A 24846-nucleotide genomic window follows, 5' to 3' on the forward strand; every position below is an offset into this window, starting at 1 on the left:
GGTAGTTCAACAGTACTGACTGCAGAATTACTTTGTACTAACCAAAATTACCTGCAACCCCCAAGTAAAGGGTTTATTTATAAAAACATAAAAATGGTGCACAGTATAATTATTATTTATAAGTATCAGTCTCTCATGTAAAGAATTATAAAATATCATAGTGATTAGGTTTGGAAGCAGCTTAATATGTGAACATTCTTTTGTCTCAGAAATTCTAAAAACCAAAAGAAATTGAAGGTGATTCAAAGAAATGGAAAAATATCCCATGATCTTGGATTGGAAGACCTAACATTGTTAAAATGGCCATATTAACCAAAGCAATCTATAGATTTATTGTCATTCCTATCAAATTGTCCAAGATATTTTTCACAGAACTCAAACCAATGATCTGCATGGAACCATAAAAGATCCAGGTTGCCAAAGCAGTCCTTAGGAAAAAAAAAAAAACAAAGCAAGAGGCATAACTCTGGCAGACTTAGACAGTACTACAAAGCTACAATAACCAAAACAGTGTGGCACTGGCACAATAACAGACACATGAGCCAATGTGCTAGAGGCTGGATATAAATCCATACACCTACTGTTACTCTTCAACAAAGGAGGCATGAACATATAATTGGGAATAACAGTCTCTTCAGATATAAAATAAATATAAAAATATAAAAATAATATAAAAATAAATTTTAAATGGCTTAAAGTGGAGTTCCCATCATGGCTCAGTGATTAATGAACCCAACTAGAATCCAGGACACAGGTTCCATCCCTGGCCTTGCTCAATGCATTGAGGATCCGGCATTGCCGTGAGCTGTGGTGTAGGTTGCTGACAAGGATCGGATCCCACGTTGCTGTGGCGTAGGCTGGCAGCTACACCTCTGATGCAACCCCGAGCCTAGGAACCTCCATATGCCACAGATGTGGCCCTAAAAAGAGACAAAAAAATAGCTTAAAGAATATAAGACAAGACACCACAAAACTCCTAGAAGAGAATATAGGCAAAACATTCTCTAACACAGATCATAGCAATGGTTTCTTAGGTCAATCTTCCAAGGCAATATAAATAAAAGCAAAAATAAACAAAGGGGACCCAATCAAACTTAAAAGCTTTGGCACAGCAAAGGAAATCAAACAAAACAAAATACAACCCACAAACTGGGAGAAAATATTTGCAAGCGATACCACCCACAGGGGCCTCATTTACACCATATACAAACAGCTCATACAACGCAGTAACAAAAAAAACCAAAAACAACCCAATCCAAAAAAGTGGGGGGGGGCATAAGATCTAAATAGACATTTTCAAAGAAGTCATATATAGATGGACAATACACACATGAAAAGATGCCCATCATTACTAGAGAAATCCAAATCAAAACTACAGTGAGCTATCACCACACAACAGTCAGAATGGCCAGCATCAAAAAGTCTACAAATAATAAAGGCTGGAGAGGTGTAGAGAAAAGAGAGCCCTCCTAAACCATGTGTGGGAATGTAAATGGGTATAGCCACTGGGAAACAGTGTGGAGATTCCTTAAACTAAAACTAGAGTTGCTAGAGATCTAGCAATCCCACTTCTGGGCCTATATATCCAAAAAAAAAAAAAAAAAAACCTCTAATTCAAAAAGACACAGGCACCTCAGTGTCCACAGCAGCACTACTGACAACAGCCAAGACATGGAAACCACCCAGATGTCCATCAACAAATGGGTGGATAAAGATGTGGTATATTTATACCCTTATATACAAAAAGATACACACACATACACATACAATGGAATGTTACTCAGCCATAAAAAAAGAATGAAACAATGCCATTTGTAGCAACATGGATACAACTAGGGATTTTCATACTAAATAAATCAGAAAGAAAAAGAGAAAAGTGGTATCATTTATATGTGTAATCTAAAATATGATACAAATGAATTTATCTGCGAAACAAACACAGATACAGAAAACAAACTTGTGGCTGGTGGGGGAGGGATGGATTGGGAGTTTGGGATCAGCAGACGCAAACTATTATATAGACAATGGATAAACAACAAGGACGTATATTAAATATCCTAAATATACTGTAATGAAAAAGAATACGAAAAAGAAGACATATGCACATAACTGCATCACTCTGCTGTTCAGCAGAAATCACAACATTGTAAATCAACTATTCTTCAGTAAAATTGTTTAAAAAATTCCAAAAAGCACCTGAAGAAAAAAGCATACAAAGAAGAACAGTTCCTTGCTCCAAAGACACTGATGCCACATTGTAATTATTAACTGCGATAGGATTTTCCCATTTGGGTTACAGAATCATAGCATTTCAAGCCAGAAATACCTTAGGAAAGCTTGGCTAATCTTTTATTTAAGTGATCAGTCTCAGGTTCCAAAACTAATTATGGCCTTTCCTGTCTCCCAATATGTGTTGTTTTCAACATACTAGTTGCCTCCCTCTCCTGGAAAGCGGGAAGAGATGTAAAATGCTAAAATAAGAATAATAAATGCATTGAAATATATTACTCTGTCTCATCCATTACTGTGATGAGAAATTGCAAAACAAGAATTATTTGACCTGAGAAATGAGAACACAAAGAAGATTTGAATTATATGAGATTATGAAAGTTAAAGTAAAAAATAATCAACTAGTCCTTCCTTATTATATGGTTTCATAATAAAATTATGAAGGGTCATTCAATGACTTAAGTGGCAGGTAAAATTAAAACAAATAAAAGGAAATACCCTTGACATGCATAACAACCCTCCAGAATACACAAGGTCACAGAAGAGAGGTCGCATCGTTAAATCCAGTAACATGATTTTAAAATAATCTGGATCATTAGTGAAGCAAATATCTGATTATTTATGTTCAACATAAATACAATTTTCCATAATGGAAAAATTGTATTTTGGAATATAGGGAGTCACTAAGGAAGCTTTCTCTTTGTTCCAAATTATAACTTATCATGTTTTTTGTGGTTATAGGCATACCTTGGGAAAAAAATCAAATGGTAACCACAGATGGTAATCACTACTGGACTAGCAATAATGTAGTGATTTAACATATACATAATATTTGTAATGTAATTTTTTTTCATTTGCCATTTTACTTTTAATGCTTAAATCCACTTTAAACTTTGCTTTCCTCACAGCACTTCAGCTCCACATAAAATACACATTTCATCTGATTATTCTGGAAACTGAAAATTTCTTTAGTAACTCTGCCTCAGCTAAGCTCTATAGCCACAGCCAACAGGCCCCATCTCATCTAACCCTGTAAAAAACAAAGGTATTATGATTCTTTAAAAACCACTATGGTGATTTCATTTCACTCTAACATATTCTGACGAATACAAATAGAGAAAAAATACTGGTGATATTTCTATTACAGACGATGATCTAAAGCCCACTAAATGTCAGAAACAGTGATTTATAAGAGTTGCATAACTTCTGATCTACCCCAGTAACTTAACTTTTGCCAAGCCCCACAATCCAATGACTAAGTAAATGTTATGATGCTTCCTTCAAAGTAATTTTCTTAAGTTTAACAATGCCCTTTCAGACAAACTGACCAAATTTAAATGACTCTTCCTCATTTGCATATCTATATTCTTAGCAAATTACCTGAGCTATCTGATTTCCCAAATTCACTAACACACATCACACGCTGGACCCATGTTAATGCCCCCTTTCCCTCTCTTCCTCCCTCGCCACCTCTCCCATATCCACGCAAAATATGTGGATCAAATGGAAGTCGATCTTAGTAAAAATGCGTACCGCTTCTCACGGTTCCTTCCCCATGCAAACACCATCTCGTGCAATTGTTCCTCGAGGTCTCTTCCTTCCCTCCAGTCTTTTGAAGGTTTTGGACCAAGTAGGCTCAGTGCGGCTCATCTTTGTATCACTAACCAACACGACATCTGGCTCTAAGGAGCCCTCCAACATTTAAGCACAGGTTTGGAATTAGAAGCCTGGACTGACACCTGCTAAACCTCACTATGCCTTAAGTTTCTTCATCTGTCAAATGGGAATGACAATCACTATCTTAAATGTCATGGGCTTATTTAGCTCACTGCCTGGAAGATGGGAATGACAAACACAGTACCTTTTTTTTTTTTTTTTGCTTCCTTATATATAATTAATTGCATTTCAGCCATCCACGTTAATGCTAAATTTCATCTCTTTCATCCACAGCTTTTCGAATTTCCCCAATTCAGTATTATTTATTGGCAATTTGGCAAATTTGTGAGGTCTCTATGTGCTAAAGCAAAAGGTCATCCAAGAATTTAGCAAATGATGGGGAAGCGGGGAGGATTTTTTTCAGGGGTAATAGTGCCTTGGCATATTAAATGCTGTATGAAGCCTCAAGGAGACACTAGTAAACATAATCCACCCTGTATTTTTTAAAGCCCTTAACAAGTTATTAAAAAAATTATTAAAAAGAACTGAGTCACCATAGGATTAGATGAACCTTTAACTGGAGAAACAGAGAAAACAGTAGAAACAAAAGGGGGAGAGAGGGCATTATTCGGGCAAGGAAACTATAAATAGGGCAGGTGCTAGAAGTGATCTTACTTATAAATGATCAATTTATAAACATCTTTATAAATGATGTAGAAGAGGAAATTCAGATTAAGTTTTCCAGGTCTGCAAAAGACAGTGACGTTTTTCCAGTATGGGAAGTGCCAAGTCAGGGGGATAACCTACAAGATTTCCAGAACTTTTTGAGTTACTAGGAGGGTAACATCAACTAAGATTCAGAGTGGAGAACTACAGGGTTATACATGCAGGGGAGGAAGAATATAGAGACTGTACTTCTTAGGATAACGGGCCTTCGTTATCATAAAAAGGAGCACAGAAGCCACTGTGTTAATGTGTTCCCACAGCCAACAAAGCTCACAACAGCACGGACTGACGTCAGTCAAGAACAAAAAACATGCCTCTCCAGCCTATTTAAAACCACCGGGCATTTTCACTTAAAACACTACTTGCAGTTCTAGTCTAACATAGCCTACCACTGCACTCTCTGCTGCAGAATAAAGTAATTGTCATTCTAAGTTCACCAAGAAAGAAGGGGAAATACAACTTTAGAAAGTGAGGAAAATCCACGCAAATAAATGATCAAATGGACCACTAGACAGGCCCATGAAGCAAACAAGACAGACGAGCATTTTTTCAGTCTAGAATAAGGTTACACGGAAACACTGCAGATGTCAAAGCTCATAGACTCGACATGACGACGGAGAGTATGGACAAGACAAACACAGCTAAGAAACTGCTGCTCTAACTTCTACTGGAATACACACATATAAAGCCATGAAGTGAAACTGAAAATTTCCAATCAGTTCCAACAAGAGAGCAGTGGTTTATATCGAGGAAATCTAAGATATGTGTAGAGTAGAATACCAAATTTTACAAGTGAAATCATGGGACACCAGTCACAGCCATTCCTAACAAATTTCCTCATGGCATCACCTTGGCACTTCATACATGTGCACATCCACTTTTCATTTCGTCTTTCCCGTATTCCTTCTGTGTATGCTCTGTGCTTATTTCTTGATAGTCTATCATCTATGATTTTTAAACATCTTTCCTTTTGGAGAAAGACTCAAATTATCTCCTTGACACATATAGCATCAAGTTCAAACACATTGCATAAATATTTAATAACTCCATTTGTGAGAAAGACATTATTCACAAACTAAAGATGTAATATATTATTGTTCAACTGCATTATACTTTCCAGGCTTAGGAGAGAGGAGCCAAAAAAGGAATTTACAGTCTCATGATAAGCTAGGCTGCATGCTAGTAAGTTATAAGAAAAATGTTTAAAAATGCATAATAACAACTTTCATACCACCATACATGTTTAAATACATGAAATTTCAAATAAAATAGAAGCTAGAGAATACCTGGTGAAAACCTACATAATGCCATTACAGATGTCTGTATGTCAAAGAGATGCACAAAGGAATAAAAATTATCTAGATCCAAGTTATATCCAACAATATACTTATTTTATATAATGTTATCTTTATGCCTTTTTTAGCCACAAGAAGCCATTTCTTTAAATGGTTAAAGCATGGACATTTCATAAAAATACTTTGAGTGAAACTGTATAATTAAATAAGTGATTTCATAACAAAATAGAAATGCATCTTGCTATTATTTTTCTATAATACTACTAAAGTATTTTTAAATTATGTCTACTAAATATCAAGTCATTATTCCAATCATGCTAATTTAGTCAAAACTCTCGTCACAGGATGGCAAAGCTAAGAAGGACCTTGGAAATACTCTAGAAGTTCAGAATCATAGAAATGAGCATTTCTTAACATCCTCTGATCAGAGGAAACTGTTTTCAAATCAAGTTCAAAAGTGGGGTGGGAGATGGAGAGTACAAGAGAATACAGATGCACATTCCTGTATTGATAGGCCTGAGGAGGGAAAGGGCTGCAAGTCCCAACATTCAGATTGTGGCAGATACGGGCAAAGGATTTTGGAAAAGGCTAAATGTGTTTTAGATCTTGAAACTGCTAAGTAGGAAGTATTCAAGAACTAAAGGCATTATGTCATGATCCTGGTCCAAGCATATAAAATATATCCCCATGCTGTTGATCGCAAAGGATAAATTTTACAGCTGGAAAAAAAAAAAAAAAAAAAAAAAAAACTTGAAAACTGAGTTTCTCTGAGCAGTTTTCAAATTCTTCATGGCTTTCGGAAATAACAGATTGCAGTGTGAGAGAATGCAGAAAATGTACTGCACAAAATAGCTGATGTGCCTTAAAGGACAGATTGTTTCAAGGCGATACATATACAAGTAGTTTTGGATTATTTGCTGTTTTAGAAACAGCAGCACCTGCTTTTACCAGTAAAAGGTGTCAAAACCCAAACTGTACAAAGCACTTTTTGGAAAAATTTATATATTACTTTTATTTCAGCCTTACCATACTCTACAGAATGCTAAAATGATGAAATTTAGATAATTTTAAATTACAGAATTACAATTTCTATAAAAAAAGAATTTCTTATACCATCTTTACTTGAGGAAGCATACATTATTCCATAAATATGCATAATTATGGGGTAGGAAATGCCTAATTTGCCTACAAAAATTGCAAGCGTTTGATGACTGAAGCAAGGAGTGAATCAGGTCCATTGAGAATTTCTAAGAAAAACATAATCAAACATAAATGCCACAGAATACAAAGATCATTTTCCAAATTGGTTCCAGAAACAGCTCCTAGGTAAATTTCCATGAAAAGCTAATTTAATTCAATTAAACAGTATAGTATGGTTTTCCTCTTCAGAAAGAATTTAAATATTTTCATTTGCTACAGATGTTAAAGATAAGTGTTTTAAAGTGTGATTGATTTAATCTCGAGATACAGATTCAAAACGGCTGAAGAATTTTGAATGGAAAAGGACTAAGGACACATTTTAATCACAACAGCATCCATCATTTATGAAGTGCCCAGAGAAAAACCCACAATTATTAACAAAGTCTTCACATTGTGTACTGACATACAAATGCAATACTGTTTCCCACTCAAAATTATAAAACTATAGAAGATGAAATAAACAATGTTTGCCCTCTGTATTAGTTTATTATTAGCATCTTATACCTCCAACATGCAATGGAGTGAACAAATTTTCACTTAAAAATTAAACAGTTAAACATTTACATTTATTTTGGAATAATTCAGGTTTTCCCGGCTCACTTTTCCTAGTTAATCGCAACGTTATATAAGTTCACTCACAGTCACTCAGGATGCGTAATGCCTCCAAAGCAGCCTGGTCATGGATGCTCGTGCGGACATCTGGCTTCTGGCTAGAACACTGGACTGACTCATAAAAATGAAGCCACCTGAGGCCACCTACTCCAGGTCTCTTCAGCAGATTTGCCAACTGCTTGCCAGGTGGTTCCAATTTCCGAGAATACTTACAATGAGAAACTCATTCTAGATACACCATGTTATTTTCATATTGTCTCTGGCCACAGAATTGAGTAAGGAAGGGAGCCTCTTTTGAAATGTAGATCACCACTCATCTGAAGGCCAGAAGTCACTGCAAGCCATGGACTGAGAATACTATACAAATACAGTCAAATGAAAAAGAAAGGCAGGATACAAAATTGGTATGCTCCCAATTGTGCAAAGAAAAAAAGCTCCCAAGTGTTTAATAAATAACTTTCTTTGTGTGGTAGAAGAGAATGATTTTTATTTGTTACAATTCTATTTCCCAAGTTCACTTCAAGGAACATGTATTCTTCATTAGAAAGATCTAACAGTAAGAAGCCTTTTAGAAGACTGTAAACCTTAGCTCAGTGAGCCCCAGAGGCCCAGAGTATACTCACGTCTATACAAGCAGCAAGCCCTTCTGAGTAATGAACATTCTATTTTACCTTTAAAAAGAAAGAGGGGGGGGGAGCTGACGGGAACTGGGTTCCTACCCTGTAACAGGTGTGACAGGTAGAGGAACAAGTCCTGGCAGTAAGAATGATCCCTTTCAGAAGACAACAGACTGGTGAAATGCTTAGCTAATTTTTTGTATCAGTTTTTCCCAGAGTGTGTTCCGAGGAACATTAGTTCAATGATAACATGCAGAGAAAAATACAAGCCCCAAGGTCAAAAACCTCTTCTGGGCACAGTCACCGTGCACATTAGCATAATCAAGGCTCACAGAAGGTTCGCAGTTTAAAAATATCAGCACTTCCCAGATTTCTTTGATCAGTTACCTATCAAACGCCTCTGTGGTGTTTACCATGTGCCTCGCATTGTTCGAAACACTTTACAAACGTTCACTATTCGAACTCTCAAACAAACCTGGGAAATCATCGCTATGACTGTCATTCCCGTGAAGCGGAAACACAGAAGGTTCAGTAACTTGCTCAAGGTCACGCACCCGGTAAGTGACAAAAACGCTGCCACCCACAGGAATCCTTCTTGGGCTATACGACCTGACGGCCCCAAAACCATCAGTCCATGGAACATAACAAAAGCAAATACAATCCAGTAAAATACACTGTTCTATGTAAATTCTTCATCTGAATTTGTCAGGTAGCTCATATGCCCCTCAAATTCCAATTTCTCAATATGTATTGAAACAGAAATAACTTGCAATGCGGTTGGGCCTAAAAATTTCTACCATTACTAAACAAGAGCAATTTGGCTAAACTGTTTCCCCTCTTTGTTGTCATTTAACTGATCACAAACTTGATTTCTAAGTATTATATTCAGTATTTTATGTCTGGCCCCCTCCCCAGTCCTCAAACCACGTGAGGGCAAGTATCTGTTCTCTTGTATGCAGGCCCAGCACAGTGCATGGACCTAAATAGTGACTCTACCACTATGCAGTGTTGTTAATAAATGAAGATGCTTTTCCCATATACATTATCACAGAATACTGAGTAGAACTCCCTGTGCTATATACACAGCAGGTCCCCGTTGGCCAGTCATTCCATATATGGTAGTGTGTATATGCCAATCCCAAACCTCCAAAGACTCTGAAAAAGAATGGATGTGTGCATATGTATAACTGAATCCCTCTGTTGTACAGCAGAAATTAACACAACATTGTCAATCAACTATACTTTAAAACTTTTTTTTAAATGAGGGGAAAGACTGAATGAAACAACCAAATTAGCTACATAGAAGGTTTGAAGACTCTCCAATAAAAAATTTCTACCAGTACACTGGTTGATAGAAAACTAACAATGGAACAACTTAAGTTTTCTGTGTCGCATCACATGGATAGAAGCATACCACTGGGGGTAGAAAGCAGATGTCCAACAGAGGTCAGGGGAGCCAGTGGCTCTCATCAATCCAACAAGACTCTGAAAAGAAGGTGGCTTTTAGAAGCTGAATCAACAGAAAAGAGACCTTAGTTGTTACAACCTCGGATAAATTGAAGAGGATTTATTTACAAATAAACAGTGTAATAAGGGATAGGCAGGAGTGTAAAAGAGGCTGAGAGGTAATGCCGTCAATCAGGGTAGTAAAAGCAAAGGAGCTAAATCCAGAGATTACGGGAATCGTGAGGAAGAGACTGACAGCAAAAGTTACCTTAAGAGGAGCAGTGACTTTCTGCACAAAGACGCAGGCAGCCCAACCTGATCTATCGCGGATGGAGCTAAACCTTCAATGCCTTCTCCCCACCCACCTCTCATCTCCCACTGGAGGCCCCCAAACACCTAAGCCGCCTGCAAAAGACCATGGTACAGCCAGGTCAGCCTGGGCAGACAGATAAAGTAGAAGGGCTGAGAGCAGATTTGCAGAGGCAAACAGAAGGTAGCTGACGTGGGGGTATAATGCATGTGGTTTTAGCACAAATGGAGTTAGACAGGAAGAGACAACATCAGATTCCAAAGGAGCTCTAACAAACTGAAAACACCTAAAGAAATAGTGAAAGAGAATGGCTAGATACATAAAAGCAAAGTGATGCCAAGTTGCTTGCAAGCCCATTTGAGTAAAGCATTACATTCTGTCATAAGAGGAAGGATTTGGGGATAATCCCCCATTATGTGCACGAGTGAGGCTAAGTGTTTATGGGACAACAGCAGAACAGTGGCCTGCTTCCAGAAAAGAAACTGATAATTTAGCACCTTCTATAGATGGTTGTAAACCGTATTAGTTAGATAAAACTCACTGATTTCTATCAAGAGATTAATTTAGACAAAGGCACCATCATTACTGACTTCCTTGGAATCACTTCAGATTCATAAATCAACAAATTAATTAGTGACAGATGTGTCTGTACTTGTTTAAGTCCATATTTAACTGCTATAAAAATGACTAAAATGTTTATATCAAGACGGCCAGGCAAGAAATGTTATCAAGAGATATATTGGATTGTATCTTTCTTCCTTTAGCTGCTAAGTAAACACAACCTGCAGAAAAATCTTTTCCAAATAAGCTACTTAGTTCTTCTAAAGTTGAAGGCACATGCAGCCATACACTTATTCAGAGACAGGAAAAATACAGTCCGTGGAATCAAAACCATGGGTTTCTCTAACAGACTGCATCCTGCAGTCTTCCACAAATATTTACTGAATGCCCACTATATACTAGCTCTTTGCAAAGGGCTGGGATAGGATGGATGAGAGCCAGATCTCAAATATGGACTTTGCAGTGAAGTCTCAAGAAGCATGAGAAATTTTCTAAGCTGAAGCCTAAAGGAATTAAAAAGACACTCCAGCCTCCTGAGAGGAATTCTGACCTGCTCCTTTTCCTTTGTAACCAGAACTCAGACCTTATGTACAAAGGAGTGAGGTGATGTCAGTTCAAAGAGCCAAGCCTCCCCCAGGTAATCCAAAGATCACTCTGGGCCCTACAGAACTTTGCCACAACACTTCCTGAGACATACTGCAGTCTCTGAGCCAAGAAGCTTGCTTGCAGCCTAGGAGCAATCTCAAGGAAGGCAAAGAGGTGACATCTGGGAACAGTGAGGTGTTGAGGTCTGCAATTTAAAAGTAAAAGCAACCACTGAACCAGTGACACACCACACGCCAAGATTCATGATTCAACTCAGTGACTCTTCTTCAGTGATCAGCACAAGGTCTGATCCATCTCTCGGGGTTCCACCCTTAGCCAAACCACCACACCAAGCTAGAGCCTTCTCACAACCTCCCGCATCTTCAGTCATTCTTGCTCACGCTACAGACAGACTTGCAAAGTCCTACTTATGCACTTTTGCTTAAAATCCTCCAGGGTAATTCAATCAAACGTATTCTGAATAAAACGCATCCTTTCGCACATGAGCCTGGCCATCTCTCTGACCTCAGTTCTACCACTCCCCCAAGTGCCCGTGAGCCCAGCTGGCTGCTGCCTTAGAGACAACCTTACTGTTCCCTCTGCCAGAGATTCTCCCACAGCTTTGCCGCGCTGCCTCTTTTCTTGTTCAAGAACATTCTTGGAGAGGCCGTCCTTGACCACCTCCTATCAAGTATCCCTAGTCACTCCCTGTCATGTCAGCCTGTCTTATTTTCCACACGACAATTTTCACTATTGAAATTATCTTACTCATGTGCTTGTTTATAGTTGTGTTTCCACTCCAGAATGAGCGCTGAGTGACAGCAAGGATCTTGTGCCTCTTCTGGCTGCCATGTCCCAAAGTATATAACAATGCCAGGCAGAGAGTAGGCACTCCAATATTCAAGTAAAACTGAATATAATTAAGGTAACTGGCATGTAAGTAGAAGTTCCAAAACTCACGAAAACAGGTTATTGCCAGATATAAATTATGCGTCACTTTTTTATCTCACTACTAGAGATGAGCTTTAAAAATACTCAGAAGTGGCATAAAACATCTCTCTTTTCCACTCCAAACCTTCATTTCTCTCTCCAGACTATCTCTAAAAAGTTTTTTTTTTGGGGGGGGGGTCTTTTTAAGGCCATACCTGTGGCATATGAAGATTCCCAGGCTAGGGATCCAGTTGGAACTATAGCTGCCCACCTACACCAGCACCACAGCAATGCGGGATCTGTGCCACATCTGTGATCTACACCACAGTTCCGGGCAACGCCAGATTCTTAACCCACTGAACGAGGCCAGGGATCGAACCCACGTCCTCATGGATGCTCGCTGGGTTCGCTAACCTGCTGAGCCATGACGGGAACTCCCATTTTCCTTCATTTTAAATTATTAATTCAGCATGAATGGCTTTTAAATCTACTTCTAGCCCTGTTCCCTCCCTCTGCATCCCCACCCCTCACCCCGAGAAGAATTCTGGCCTACTTCTATATACTGCAACACTTTCACTTCCGTTTCTGCCGTGACATCAGATTCAGCACATGGAAAAAGCTGAAATTAGTATCTCTCCAGCAAAAATCTGTTTCTCCTACCAGCCTTAACACTTTTACCAACCATCCTCCAGATACCCAGAATTAAAAGCTAAAAATTATCCTGATTATGAAATTCAACAACTGGAAGGGAGATTAGAAAACATCAAGTGAAGGGGTCTTCAAGCTTTTTTTAAACTGTGTTAGCCTTTTTTCAAACAAAAGCTCACAGAGAAGTCTGATATGTGAAACAGATGAACGTGCAGTTGTTCTGGGAGTTAAACTGGTGGTCTCTGAAGAAAAACTTCAAAAAGAGCCCTTGATCTGGTCCAAACATCCCCACTCCCCTTCAACATACAGAAAATCATGGAGGAGACAAACAGTCCAGAGAGCGTAAAACTTCTTCCCAGGTAGAAATAATTCGCCCCCCAAGATGTCACAGTTGGCACCCAGAAGAATGCTTAATACATAAAAAGCGCCTAGAAGTCAATGTTCTGGAAGACAAATATTACCTCCATGCATATTATAACAAATGATTATTAGTTGTTTTTTTGTCTTGGGTTTTTTTGTTTTGTTTGCTTTTTAGGGCCACACCTTTGGAATATGGAAATTCCTAGGCTAGGGGTCGAATAGGACCACAGCCAGAGCAATGCAGGATCGGATCCCCGTCTGCGACCTACACCACAGCTCACATCAACACCAGATCATTAACCCACTGAGAGAAGCCTAGGATCGAACCAGAAATCTCACGATTCCAAGTTGGATACATTTCCACTGGGGGAACTCCAGGTGTTTTAAATTGATACATTTCATACATGACTTATTGGTTGGCATGGGAAGAAATATTCAGAGTTTAGATAGCAATTACTAGCTTCTAACAACAGATTTATCTTCTTCTAGTGGAAGAAGGCAAGCATAGGTCCAGTGAAAAGAACTGTGGGAGAGTGAATACAAGACAAGGTCTCAGTTCTATAGGCCCTGTGGCTTCAACTGTCTAGTTCTGAGCGTGGTTTTCAAATTCTTTGGACTTCATCAGTTTCATCGTTAATATTAATGTGTGATGAGACATGTTCTATAACTCTTTCAGTCTACGACCTGCTATTACACCATGCTGGAGTATTTCCCTTGAACTCCTGCATCTACAAAAGGTTAGTATCACAAGTTGGAGACAAATGGGAAGCGAACAAGTCATCCTTCAAGCGTCTTTTGAGTATCTACTATCAAATGGCAGCTACTGTGCTGGGCATCGCATGAGACATGCAGGGATGGTAAGAAAAAAGGATAAGATCTCCCCTCAATGAGAAAACAGCCAGAGGAAGAGCGAAGCAAGTAATTATCCGGCAGAGAGGCAAATGCTGAAGGAGGGCTGTACCAAAGCCCAAGAGGCATAAATGAGCAGCTTATGAAAAGTAGGAAAGGCTTTGCTAGGTTGGAGTAGACGACAACTGACTTTAGATTTCAATGACAAATATGAGCTGAGCTGAGCACCGAGGAGTGGAAGGTGCCCTCTGTGCCCTCCCCCAAAATCACATTTTAAATTGCCTTATACTTTTAAATTAATACAATCAGCATTCACTGTAACAAAAATCATTCACCATCTCACACAATTTTCAGAGTTTATGAGGAAACAAAAATTAAGTCAATTTCCTTTACTAAATATTATTTAACAATTGGAACATTTTCAAGGGCACATATGAATACACCCCAAGTAGAGGCAGCACGTCACTTAGGCACAATAATCTAAGAGGGGGTTTCAGACAACCCTGCCCAGGCTCAGGGCTGTGCAGCACCTGGCAGACAAGGTGGCAAAGCCCCTATAAATAGTGATGATTCACTAACATGACATAAATCAGGATTTTAAATCACCAAAAACTAACATTTTGATTTAAAATCACAAATCAGTGCCATTAAAATTCATCAGCAGACCCCAGCACATAAGTAATGAGATCATATCAACTCATATCTTATGACCAAAAGGAAAAGGTGGTTTTCTAAATGGTAATTTAGATTGGACAAATAACACACTGTATCAAGTTTTGTAGCCCTAGGCCATATTTTGCTAAAAACAAAGGTACATTATGCATGCCTAAAGAAAACAGTGAAAATCAGAGCAATTAATTTCCCAGCTATGTTTCCCATAAAAAACCATCACTGCTATGATTTGCTTACAGCACACAACTTTTTTTTTTGCATCTTACAATGATCTAAGTGTGTAATAACTTGCATATTTCACTAAGATGTAATATCCTTCAAAACATCCTTATAGTGAAAGTTTTCCAAAAAAATTATTGATCTCTGGAATGTCTCATGTTTTAAAATTACTGACAAATCCTTTCCTATTTTCTTTGCAGTTAGAAATAATTCTTCTTGATCACTAGAGTGTAAAGAGGTGTAAGCGTACAAAGACTGAGTATTTTCTTAAAGACAAATGTCCCAGTTGACACAGGACATTTCCCATAATGTTCCCAAAACAATCATTAGGAGAGCTGTCACCGGGATCCTAAAAATACACCTAAGAAAACAGCTATTAATTGGCCTCAGTTTCGGAGAGCACGAAATTTCCGTACGTGCTCCTTCGAATTATTTTCAAATACTTTTTAAGCTAACTCCTCTCATTATTGGTGGAGTCCTTTGTGCTTCTTGCCAGAATCTAGGAACTTTTTCTCAGGTGGATCTGCTTCCCTGCCAATGTGTTTGGGGGCCATTCTCTTCGTTTGCAGCAATAAGCAGCTCTCTTCTGTTTTCCTTCACTGACCTCACCTTGGCGGCAAGGTGCTACGAAAAGAGCAATGCCTAGTAACTCAAGGAAGCCAGTGTTTCCATTCTGTGGGGAAGAATCACGAAGGACCCAGGATCCAACTGGAGTGGCGCGGCTCCCAAGGAGCAAGGCACCGCACCGGACAACTTCCAGAGAGTCTTCTTACATGTGTGAGATCCAGCATCACAAGGGACAGACAGAAATACAGAGCCAGGGCAGAAACGGGGACGAGCAGACTGATGAGAACAAGAGACAGAGACAGAAGAGGAGAGACGGGGCGCGTAGGAGCAGAAAGTCAGTCTCTAAAGGAGACAGCGAGGGTGGAAGCTAAGGAGACAGAGAGGGAGGGATACCCGGCAGAGCCAGAGACAGAGAAAGGGCTGGGAAGAAAGAGAAAGCGAGAGAGAGACGGGGTGGGGAGAGGGGGAAAGAGAGCAAGGCAGGAAGAAGGTAGAGAAACACTAAGGTGAAAGGGACAGCCAAAGACTGGGGGACAGAGACAGGCACCAGCAGCAGCGAGCCAGGTCCCAGGCGCCGGGCACTCTCTCCCGCGGGAAGGCTGGGTCTCAGAGGCATCCGGGGCAGGTGGCTCCTCATGGAGCTGGGAGCCCGCGGGTCCCGCATCAGTAGGCTCGGCGCCTCCGACTGGCCGGGCACCCCCAGCTTCCCCGACTCCAGAGCTGCCCTCCGGCCGCATCCCTCCGCCCGCAGGTTCCGTCTCCCCGCGTCCTTCCTTCCCCAATTCCAGAGCACGTGTCCCGCCGGCGGCGCCTCTGCCCCCACTCCTTGCTGGCTCCGGCACAAGGTCTGAGGGTCCCGGCAGAGCAGCCCGCACACAAAGCCCAGGTGCCGCCGGCCCATGGCCGTGTGGCTCGCTCTCCTCTCCCCGCCAGCGCGCCTGTTCGCGCCCTAAAGGACCGCCGCCCGCCCAGCCCAGCGCCCAGCTACCGCCAGTCCCGCGTCACTCCCCGCCTGCCTGCCCGCTCGGCCGCCCGCCCGCGCGCGCCTTACCCGCCGCTGCGCCCCGGCACTGGCGTCCTCCACGCCGCCGCCCCGCGGTCCCGGGTCCCCGGCCCGTCCTGGCGCCCCGCAGGCCCCGCGCCCACTCCGCGCCCGGCCGCGCCGTCAACTTCTGGCCGCCGTGGCCGCTCTGCCGCCGCCGCCGCCGCCGCGGGACTTTTTTTTCCCCTCTCACTCCTCGGCTGCCTCTGGAATTTTTTTTTTTTTTTTTTTTTTTTTTTTCACTTGCCCTCTCCAGCTCCCACTAGTGATTGGAGACTGAGAGCCAAGTACTTAGCGCAGGGATTACACTTCTCGATGCACTTGGAGCCGCCCCAGCGCCGCCGCCCGTGGAAGGAAGGGTGAGCGGACTTGGGGAGCCCGATCCCGCCATCGTCCCCTGCATCAGGGGACACCTCCCAGCTCAGCCTGCAGCACAGTGCCTCACCTCAATTTTAATCACAGATGCCTTCTTGGTCATGTCTAAGAAGGGGTTTCCAAGAGAAAAACAAACAAAAAAAACCACCTAGGTTTGAGGAATAAAGATTCCTGGGATTACTGTACATGGAGAGCTGGAAGGGGCTCCCAAAGATGACCTAGAGCAGCGGACTGAAAATTTTCAGGGCCATAGACACTTTCGAGACATTGATTAAATGGTAACACACCTCGTCAAAAATAGCCTTACACGTCAAGTTATGCTTGCAGTTCTGGACAGGGAGCATACGGAACCCCAAAACATAGCTGGGCCTCCTAGGGAAATGAGTATCTCCATTCTTCAAATATTTTCAAATTGTGGAAAACATAACAGGTAAACAAAAAGAAAACGCCTTCTGTTTTTATTTGATGAAATTTTACAAGTAGCATGTTTATTTTGGAGAAGTATGGAACATCCGTACTTTGCGATTTCCTTGCTAAGTCTTTATGCTGAAACATCTTCTAAGAAGGTAAATATAAATGAAGCTAGTTCAGTGTTTCAGGAGACTTGGAGAGAGTAGTTAACTTTAAAACGAGCCATGTTGCCGACTGTATCTCCCAGGGAGATATCTAATGACTTCCAAATATTTTTTTCCTCCCAATGCCTTTCAGCAGCCCATCCTCCAGAATTAATTTCCTCCTTTTGTAAAATGTTTCCATCTTCCAGATATACTGATAACCTTCTCTAGTTGCTATCATATGATTCAAACAGTTTAACATAATTTCACTCTGATGTGATTTTCCAATTTTTTTTCACATCTATTTCTATTACCTAATTCTTAAGCTACCATTTTCTTTCAAATCCTCCCTTTTCTTAAATTATTCCCACTAAATGATATTATATTAAACATTGACTAGAATCCTTTGAACTTAGGAAAATAAATTCAATTGTATATAAATGTATTTTATGCAACTTCCACTTAGGAGCCAGTGGAGCTCCATTTATTGATGAGTCTATGAAATGTGGGCATGTTTTTCCCAAAGACATGTTAGTGTTCCCTACAAAACTCTGTAATATACCTGAACCATGGTATTATCAGGACTAACCTGCATTCTGGTTCCCAGTGCCAGACTGAGAGGAAAATTGTGTTTAACATGTAACATTACAAATTTTTCAAAACAATCAGCCATTTGTCATTGGCATCATCTGACCTCTCTTACTCACCCTTTATTCTAGTCCTTGGTACCAGTCATCATTTCACTGTCCCCTGAATCCCAAGGCAGAATCCATACTTTGTTTTACCCTTAACTACCAAGTCCTCTCTGCTGGTAAATTACCTTCCTCTTTGTCCTTGAATTTCCTTTGTCTCCATCTTCCGACATTAACTAGGTTTAAAGAGGAACCAAATCTGATTGAACTGGTCCTCTCTAGTGTGTGAATTACTGGTAACTTTTATGTGACAAACATTTTTTCCTCTTAGAGCTTCAGTCCTTATAAACTGCAGTAAAATAAAAGAGACATGGAGAAGGATTGGAGCAGGGAGTGTTTGGTTTGTCCATATCTTTTCAGAAGCTGTACTAAGAATTGGCTTTCCTTGGCTTCACTATAAACAGGTTATCTCCTAAACTTCTATTGGGCATATGATATTAGTCCAGGGAATGCTGGTTATCTCTGGGTAGTGAAGACAGAGATGAAATGAGATATTTTTAAAATTCCAAAATCAGAGAAATAAAGAAATTTTTATAGGTTTTCCTTTTTTAAAAAAGCACTCTGGTTGAGAGAATTAGAGAGGACACATCAAGTAAACTGAGGTGGACCTTAGAAGGTAGCATTCCAACAGTCAGGCATGACGAATTTGGGGTATAAGCCATTTGACAACCTGCTTTTATTGAGTACCTATGGCCTGCCATGCATTGGTGTTTGAGATTTAAATTCTATCTATTCTTTCTTTAAATTCATAAGAGACAATGGCATGTTATAATATATGTATAATTAGAATATTCCATGAGAAGCACAGTAATCAATACATGAACACACATGTCAGTACAGAAAAAGGAACTATTCTGCCTGGGAATGGCAGGAAAAATTGCACATAGAGTGGTCACATTTTATCAGGGTCCTGACAGGTCTTCAGAGACCAAAGAGCAGTTAGAAAAAGAATAAGCATTCTAAGTAGATGGAACCAAAGGAAAAGGCACAGTGCATCACGGGAGAAGCTGGTAGTTCAGGGAAGGTTATGAGGAGAAGGTGCGACAGCTGAATCTCAGGCTAAGTGGGGTTCAGAAGTGACCTTGTCAGATCTGCCAATGAAATTTTCCCTGTTTGGTTTAAAAATCTCTGATGCTTCCCATCACCTAAGAGTTAAATGGTGGTTTGGGACTTTCAGAAGATCATTTAGAGGCACGCAGAATGGGAGAGATGGAAGCACAGCCCCAATTAGGAGTTTATTGTGTAAAGAGCTGAACGAAGGTAGCAGTGTGGCCACCCATCACTAGCAGACTGGAATACCTCACATAGACAAGCTGATTCCCTGACCTTGCAGCTTGGGATGGCAGTGTCTTTAAAGGCAGTAGGGACCCTTCAAGGAGGAGCTATTGAGGAGAGGAGGCAGCAAAGGCTCACTTTGGGTAGGATCACCGATCTGAGCAAAAGCACCATTTCTTTTCATCCAATTGTAAAAGTAAATCATCTGAAAGTGCCAAGTATCTCAGGAGAAGACACCAGGGCAGCAAAGGAAAGGACTGTCACAGAATTTGCAGGCTTATTTCCCATCGAGGAAGACATTTTACCCAACTCTGCCGGACTCAAACTATTTAGGGCATTTACATGCAGCTACTAAACAGGACAGACCTGAGAAAATGACTCGGTGAACTTGCTTCTGTTTTCCTTTTCCCCTTTGTGTTTCGTCTTCATTGATACCCTTAACTCCCACATCTTTCCATTTTCCACCTCCCCCTCTTTCTCAACTATCAAGGATCTGACCACTCGTATTTTATCATAAGCCAAGGTATGCTGTGCTAAATAATGTTCCAGAGTGTGTGCTTTTAAGTTATTTCTCTCTGGATGTGACATAAGATTGTCTCGTTTTTGAGAGATAGTTTAGGAATCCCGTAAAAGAAATATTTCAGAAAGAAGAAATCTTTCCCTCTGACTCGTATTGCTGTGGTTGTCTTAGAACCCACTGCTACATACCCAAAATAAGAGATTATACTTTCACTTGGAGGAATTAAGTCCCTGGCTTTTTAATGTAAGAATGTGTAAGTATTGGCAAAATGTGTAGCTTATATAATAGACATCAAATTGCTTAATTACCATGTGCTGTCCACACTACCATGTACTTCATACCTAAGTCTCATAACAAGGCAGGCACTATTTTACAGATGAGGAAATTAAGGCACAGCAAAAGTTAAGTAAGATGCTCAAGGCCACGCTACAAAGTGAAAGAGGCAAGACATGAACCCAGGCAGAGTGGCTACAGCATCTCAGACTTATTCTGTCTACAGAACTACCCTATAGCAGTGAGAACATTTTTAAGTATCTGCTAACAGATACTAGACAAAAATGCCTCAAGATCTTGAATCTAAGAGAATACATGAGCCAGACCCTGGAAAGCAGGGAAAGGCAAAGGACTTGAATTCTTCATACCGTGTCAAACAGTTTCCTAAGCTTCTTAGACAGCCAGCCCCTGGGTTACTAGCTGGTGATGCCAGGAACATGAAAAGCAATAGGGTCTGTGGCTTTCATAATATTCCTCTCTAGGTTAGCACTTCATGCCTTTGGCTAGGCCCTCTGCCAAGTTGTAAACGTCCTGAGAATCCCCCCTTCCTTGTCTTTTACTGCTCTCCTCAGCCACATTTAAAACACACACACACAATTTTGCTAGCTAGATAAGGGTGAGTTTATCTCCAAGTCAGAATTTTTCACATTGTATAGCAGACTGCATCATAAGGCAGAGAGATTTCCATCACAAGCATTCAAGCAGAGGTAGAGGTGGAATATTATGGAAAAGGTTCTTCCAGTGGGTAGGAAGGCAAATCAAAAATCTCTAAGACTTTCTACTTTCTAAATCTGCATTTAACATAGTTAAGGTAAATGATTTAAAATATTAACACAAATACGAGATAAACATGACATATGTGATTCATATAAATATTGATGTTCATAGTATTACAGTGGCTATTAATAACATTAATGTGAATGTGTTGATAATTCACTCTGATGTATGTCACTAATAATCTCACAATTAAAATACAAATTACTTCCATACTTGTATCCTAAAACTTCTACTGTATTTTCTGTTCTCTTTAAACAACTGTGACTGCACACAGTCAAAAAAATAAAATTCTAGTTCTAGAACTAGATTAATTTTGTCTAATATGTAAGTTCAAGAAAAATAGAATTCCTCAATTGAAACAGAAATAAGCATAAAAAAATCTGAAGTAGAAATGCTAAAGTGATTTTACTTTCTTTTGCTGTCAGCATTGTTCCAATTTTTCTTAATAAGAGCAGACATAATATCTACCTATTTATATGCTGCCAAATTATCCAGGGCCTGATACAAATTAATCCCTTTGAAATTGGATTTGAATACAATGTCATTTCATTTCAATTTTTTTAAATTTCTAGAGCCCGAGCATCTTTTTTTTTTTTTTTCCCAGAACCTTCCTGAACCATACACCTACATAATTCCTAAAACTGGAAAATGAGGAAAAAATTCGGCCATGAAACTTATAAAAATTCTTACATCTGTTTCTTTGGAGTCTCATGTTCCTGAGGACTTTTTCCTTCTAAAACGACCTGCCAACCTTGGAACTTCTCAGTGTTTTCCTGACTCACAGTATATTTACAGTGTGTGTCTCAGCAAGAAATATACAGCCACTTACTTCCTTCTGTACTAGCAAAAAGAACAGAAAAGGTAGGAAATAAAAACAGATGAAGAGCAAGCTTCCAATTAAACTATCTGAAAAGAATGGTGCTGACTCATTCACTAAAAGCCTGTTCTTTCAATCCATAGAATTGTTTTAAGCTAGTTGAGAAAAGAAGTTTAACTTCTGTTCCATGAGTTGTTTTGTGCTTTATATAAATTCCCAAGGACTTTACACGGTGTGAATGTCAGAACCATATTGAATGTAACTGCATGAACTAAAAGAGGACATTTTAAATCCTTATTGACATTCCTAATTGCAAGAATATCACATGCTTTGAAATGACACAGTGTGAAGACATTCATACTAGGGCATTGAAAGCTATGTAGATTTCAGTATAGCACAAAATAAAATAGTCGATTATCTCCAAGGCATAGTGCAGGATAAAGCCACAGTCTTCCTTGGCAATCTTCAGCAAATCCTGAAAGTTTCACACTACTAAGGGAAAGGGAAATGACGGAACTGAAGTCTAAGGAGGAAAGCACCACGAGTCCTTCAAGTGAAAACTAACAGTATCGTGGAAACAAAAAACCAAGGAGGAACTGTGAAGAAACTACCATCTAAAATGTATCTTGGAGTTCCCGTTGTGGAGCAGTGGTTAACGAATCCAACTAGGAACCATGAGGTTGCGGGTTCGTTCCCTGGCCTTGCTCAGTGGGTTAAGGACCCGTCGTTGCCATGAGCTGTGGTGTAGGTTGCAGACGCAGTTCAGATCCTGCGTTGCCGTGGCTCTGGTGTAGGCTGGCAGCTACAGCTCCAATTAGACCCCTAGCCTAGGAACTGTGGGAGCAGCCCTAGCAAAGGCCAAAAGACAAACACACACACTCAAAAATTAAATTAAAAAATAAAATAAAAAATAAAATGTATCTTTACAGGAGTTCCCTTGTGGTGCAGTGGAGTCAGGACCTGGTGTTGTCCTCACTGCAGCAGCTCAGGTCACTGCCTTGGCTGGCTTCAATCTCTGGCCAGGAAACTTCCACATGCTGCAGTCATGGCCACAAAACTAAATGGATCTTTTCTTTCTGGCAGAATGCTGTTTGAACACACATATAGGATTTGTGATTTTTTTCAGGTAGCACTATTCATGAAGCTCGCTATTTACATAGTAAGTCAGAATACAGGAAATGCTGAAGTTCCAGTTATAACTCACATGCTCACAAAATGCTGAGGTTCTCGTTTCCCTGCAGAGTAAGTCCATGCATCCCAATAGGACCATCATTGGCCCATCACCATCTGAGCTCAGCATCCCATTCTAGCCACATCCCCTGCGAAACACTCACACACTACTTGCCAAGTATCCTCACACCTCCCAGTTCCTCTTGGCTAGTATACCATCTGGCCCCCTGACTACTGCCCCTTCTTCACTTGAGGTTCACCTTCTAGAACCAAGTCAAACATTTTTCCTCTCACCAAACCTGTCTTCATTCCCCCAGGCATATTGGTCACTACTTCTCATACTTCCAACATTACCACACAAACACACACACACATTTTTTTTGCCTTTTCTAGGGCCACTCCCACAGCATATGGAGGGTCCCAGGCTAGGAGTCGAATCAGAGCTGTAGCCGCCGGCCTACACCTGAGCTGCAGCAACGCCAGATCCAAGCCGCGTCTGCGACCTACGCCACAGCTCATGGCAACGCCGGATCCTTAACCCACTGAGCCAGGGCAGGGATTGAACCCACAACCTCATGGTCCCTAGTTGGATTTGTTAACCACTGAGCCACGACGGGAATGCCAACACACTCATATTTTATACCTTTTTCTATTCTTAACACATAGCATAGTGCCTAGCACATAATAGACGCTCCAAAAATTCCCACCATGGCGCAGCCGAAATGAATCTAACTAGGAACCATGAGGTTGCAGGTTCAATCCCTGACCTCACTTAGTGGGTTAAGGATCTGGCATTGCTGTGGCTGTGGCGTAGGCCAGCAGCAATAGCTCCATTGAGACCCCTAGCCTGGGAATCTCCATATGCCTCGGGTGTGGCCCTCAAAAGACCAAAGGAAAAAAAAAAAAAAACAATGATAATAGACTCTCCATATATAAAACTATTAAACTTCATGGTTACAGAAGATTCCTGAGGCCAGATTTTTGAACCATTTGTAGATTTCCAGCTGCACAGCCACTCAAAAAAGGCCTTTGCGACAATTAACATCCTGCATGTGGGTTGTACGGGCAGCAGCGTATATGGGGTTTTGCTTGGGATTTATCAAAAAAAAAAAAAAAATTGAAAAGTGAAGAAAATTTAAGAGAAGGGGGGAAACCCCCCCCAAGTTTATTTCCTGCAAGATCAGGGCAAGCAGTAGCCCAGCACAAAAGCACAAATTGGCTGGGCCGAGCTGTCCTGTGGGTTAGGTATAGGGCGGGGAAGAGCCTCGAAGATGGAAGTTCAGTCAGGCATGGGAGTGACTGTCTCTGGGGCAACATTTCTTCATTCCTTGCTCAGGAATTCAAAGACTATTATCTTCGCCGAATCAGGGTGCTAAAACCAAATACCTACCACGGACCGAGTGGCTTAAACAACACATTCATTCTTCACAGTTCTAGAGGCTGGCGTCTGAGATCAGGGTGCTAGCAAGGCCAAGATTTGCTAAGGGTTCTCTTCCCGGCTGCAGATGACCGACTTCTCTCAGGGATGAAGGCAAAAGCTCTGGTTCCTTTATCCGCCACATAAAGGCGCTAGTCTCATTCGTGAAGCCTTCACCTTCCTGACCTAGTCACCTCCCAAAGGCCCAATCTCTTCCTACCATTAAGGGTTAGGATTCAACATCTGAATTTGCAGACAGACATTTCATTCCTAACAACTAATCATCTCTAAATGGTAAAAAAAACAGCCATCAGATCATTCTGCCGAGAAGGTTAGATTTTCAAAGCATCCATGTCTGAACACAGTGTTTCAAGATATTTTTCTGAGGCAAATGAAAGCTCCTTCAGAACACAGACACAAAACCCAGCACATATTAAGGATGTGATAAATAC

At 40.6% G+C, this 24846-nt stretch overlaps 1 protein-coding gene and 1 long non-coding RNA gene across 19 annotated transcripts in view; both read right to left on the bottom strand.

The window, feature by feature from the left end:
• Positions 1–24846, bottom strand: part of BMPR1B (bone morphogenetic protein receptor type 1B) — a 500524-nt gene that overhangs the window by 409123 nt on the left and 66555 nt on the right. For 2 of the 18 annotated variants that reach the window (XM_084970866.1, XM_021100419.2), the window contains exon 1: positions 16534–16674. The exons of 13 other annotated variants lie outside the window; for them this stretch is intronic. The gene's annotated coding sequence lies outside the window, so the exon portion shown is untranslated. 18 annotated transcript variants of the gene reach the window in all.
• Positions 1–24846, bottom strand: part of LOC146401051 (uncharacterized) — a 120986-nt gene that overhangs the window by 84394 nt on the left and 11746 nt on the right. The gene's annotated exons all lie outside the window — the stretch shown is intronic.

Source organism: Sus scrofa, chromosome 8 (genome assembly GCF_054392235.1).
Source record: "Sus scrofa isolate SSC_HxYL_T2T_F1_AM1 chromosome 8, Sscrofa_HxYL_maternal_Yorkshire_Landrace_v2.0, whole genome shotgun sequence".
Lineage (NCBI taxonomy): Eukaryota > Metazoa > Chordata > Mammalia > Artiodactyla > Suidae > Sus > Sus scrofa.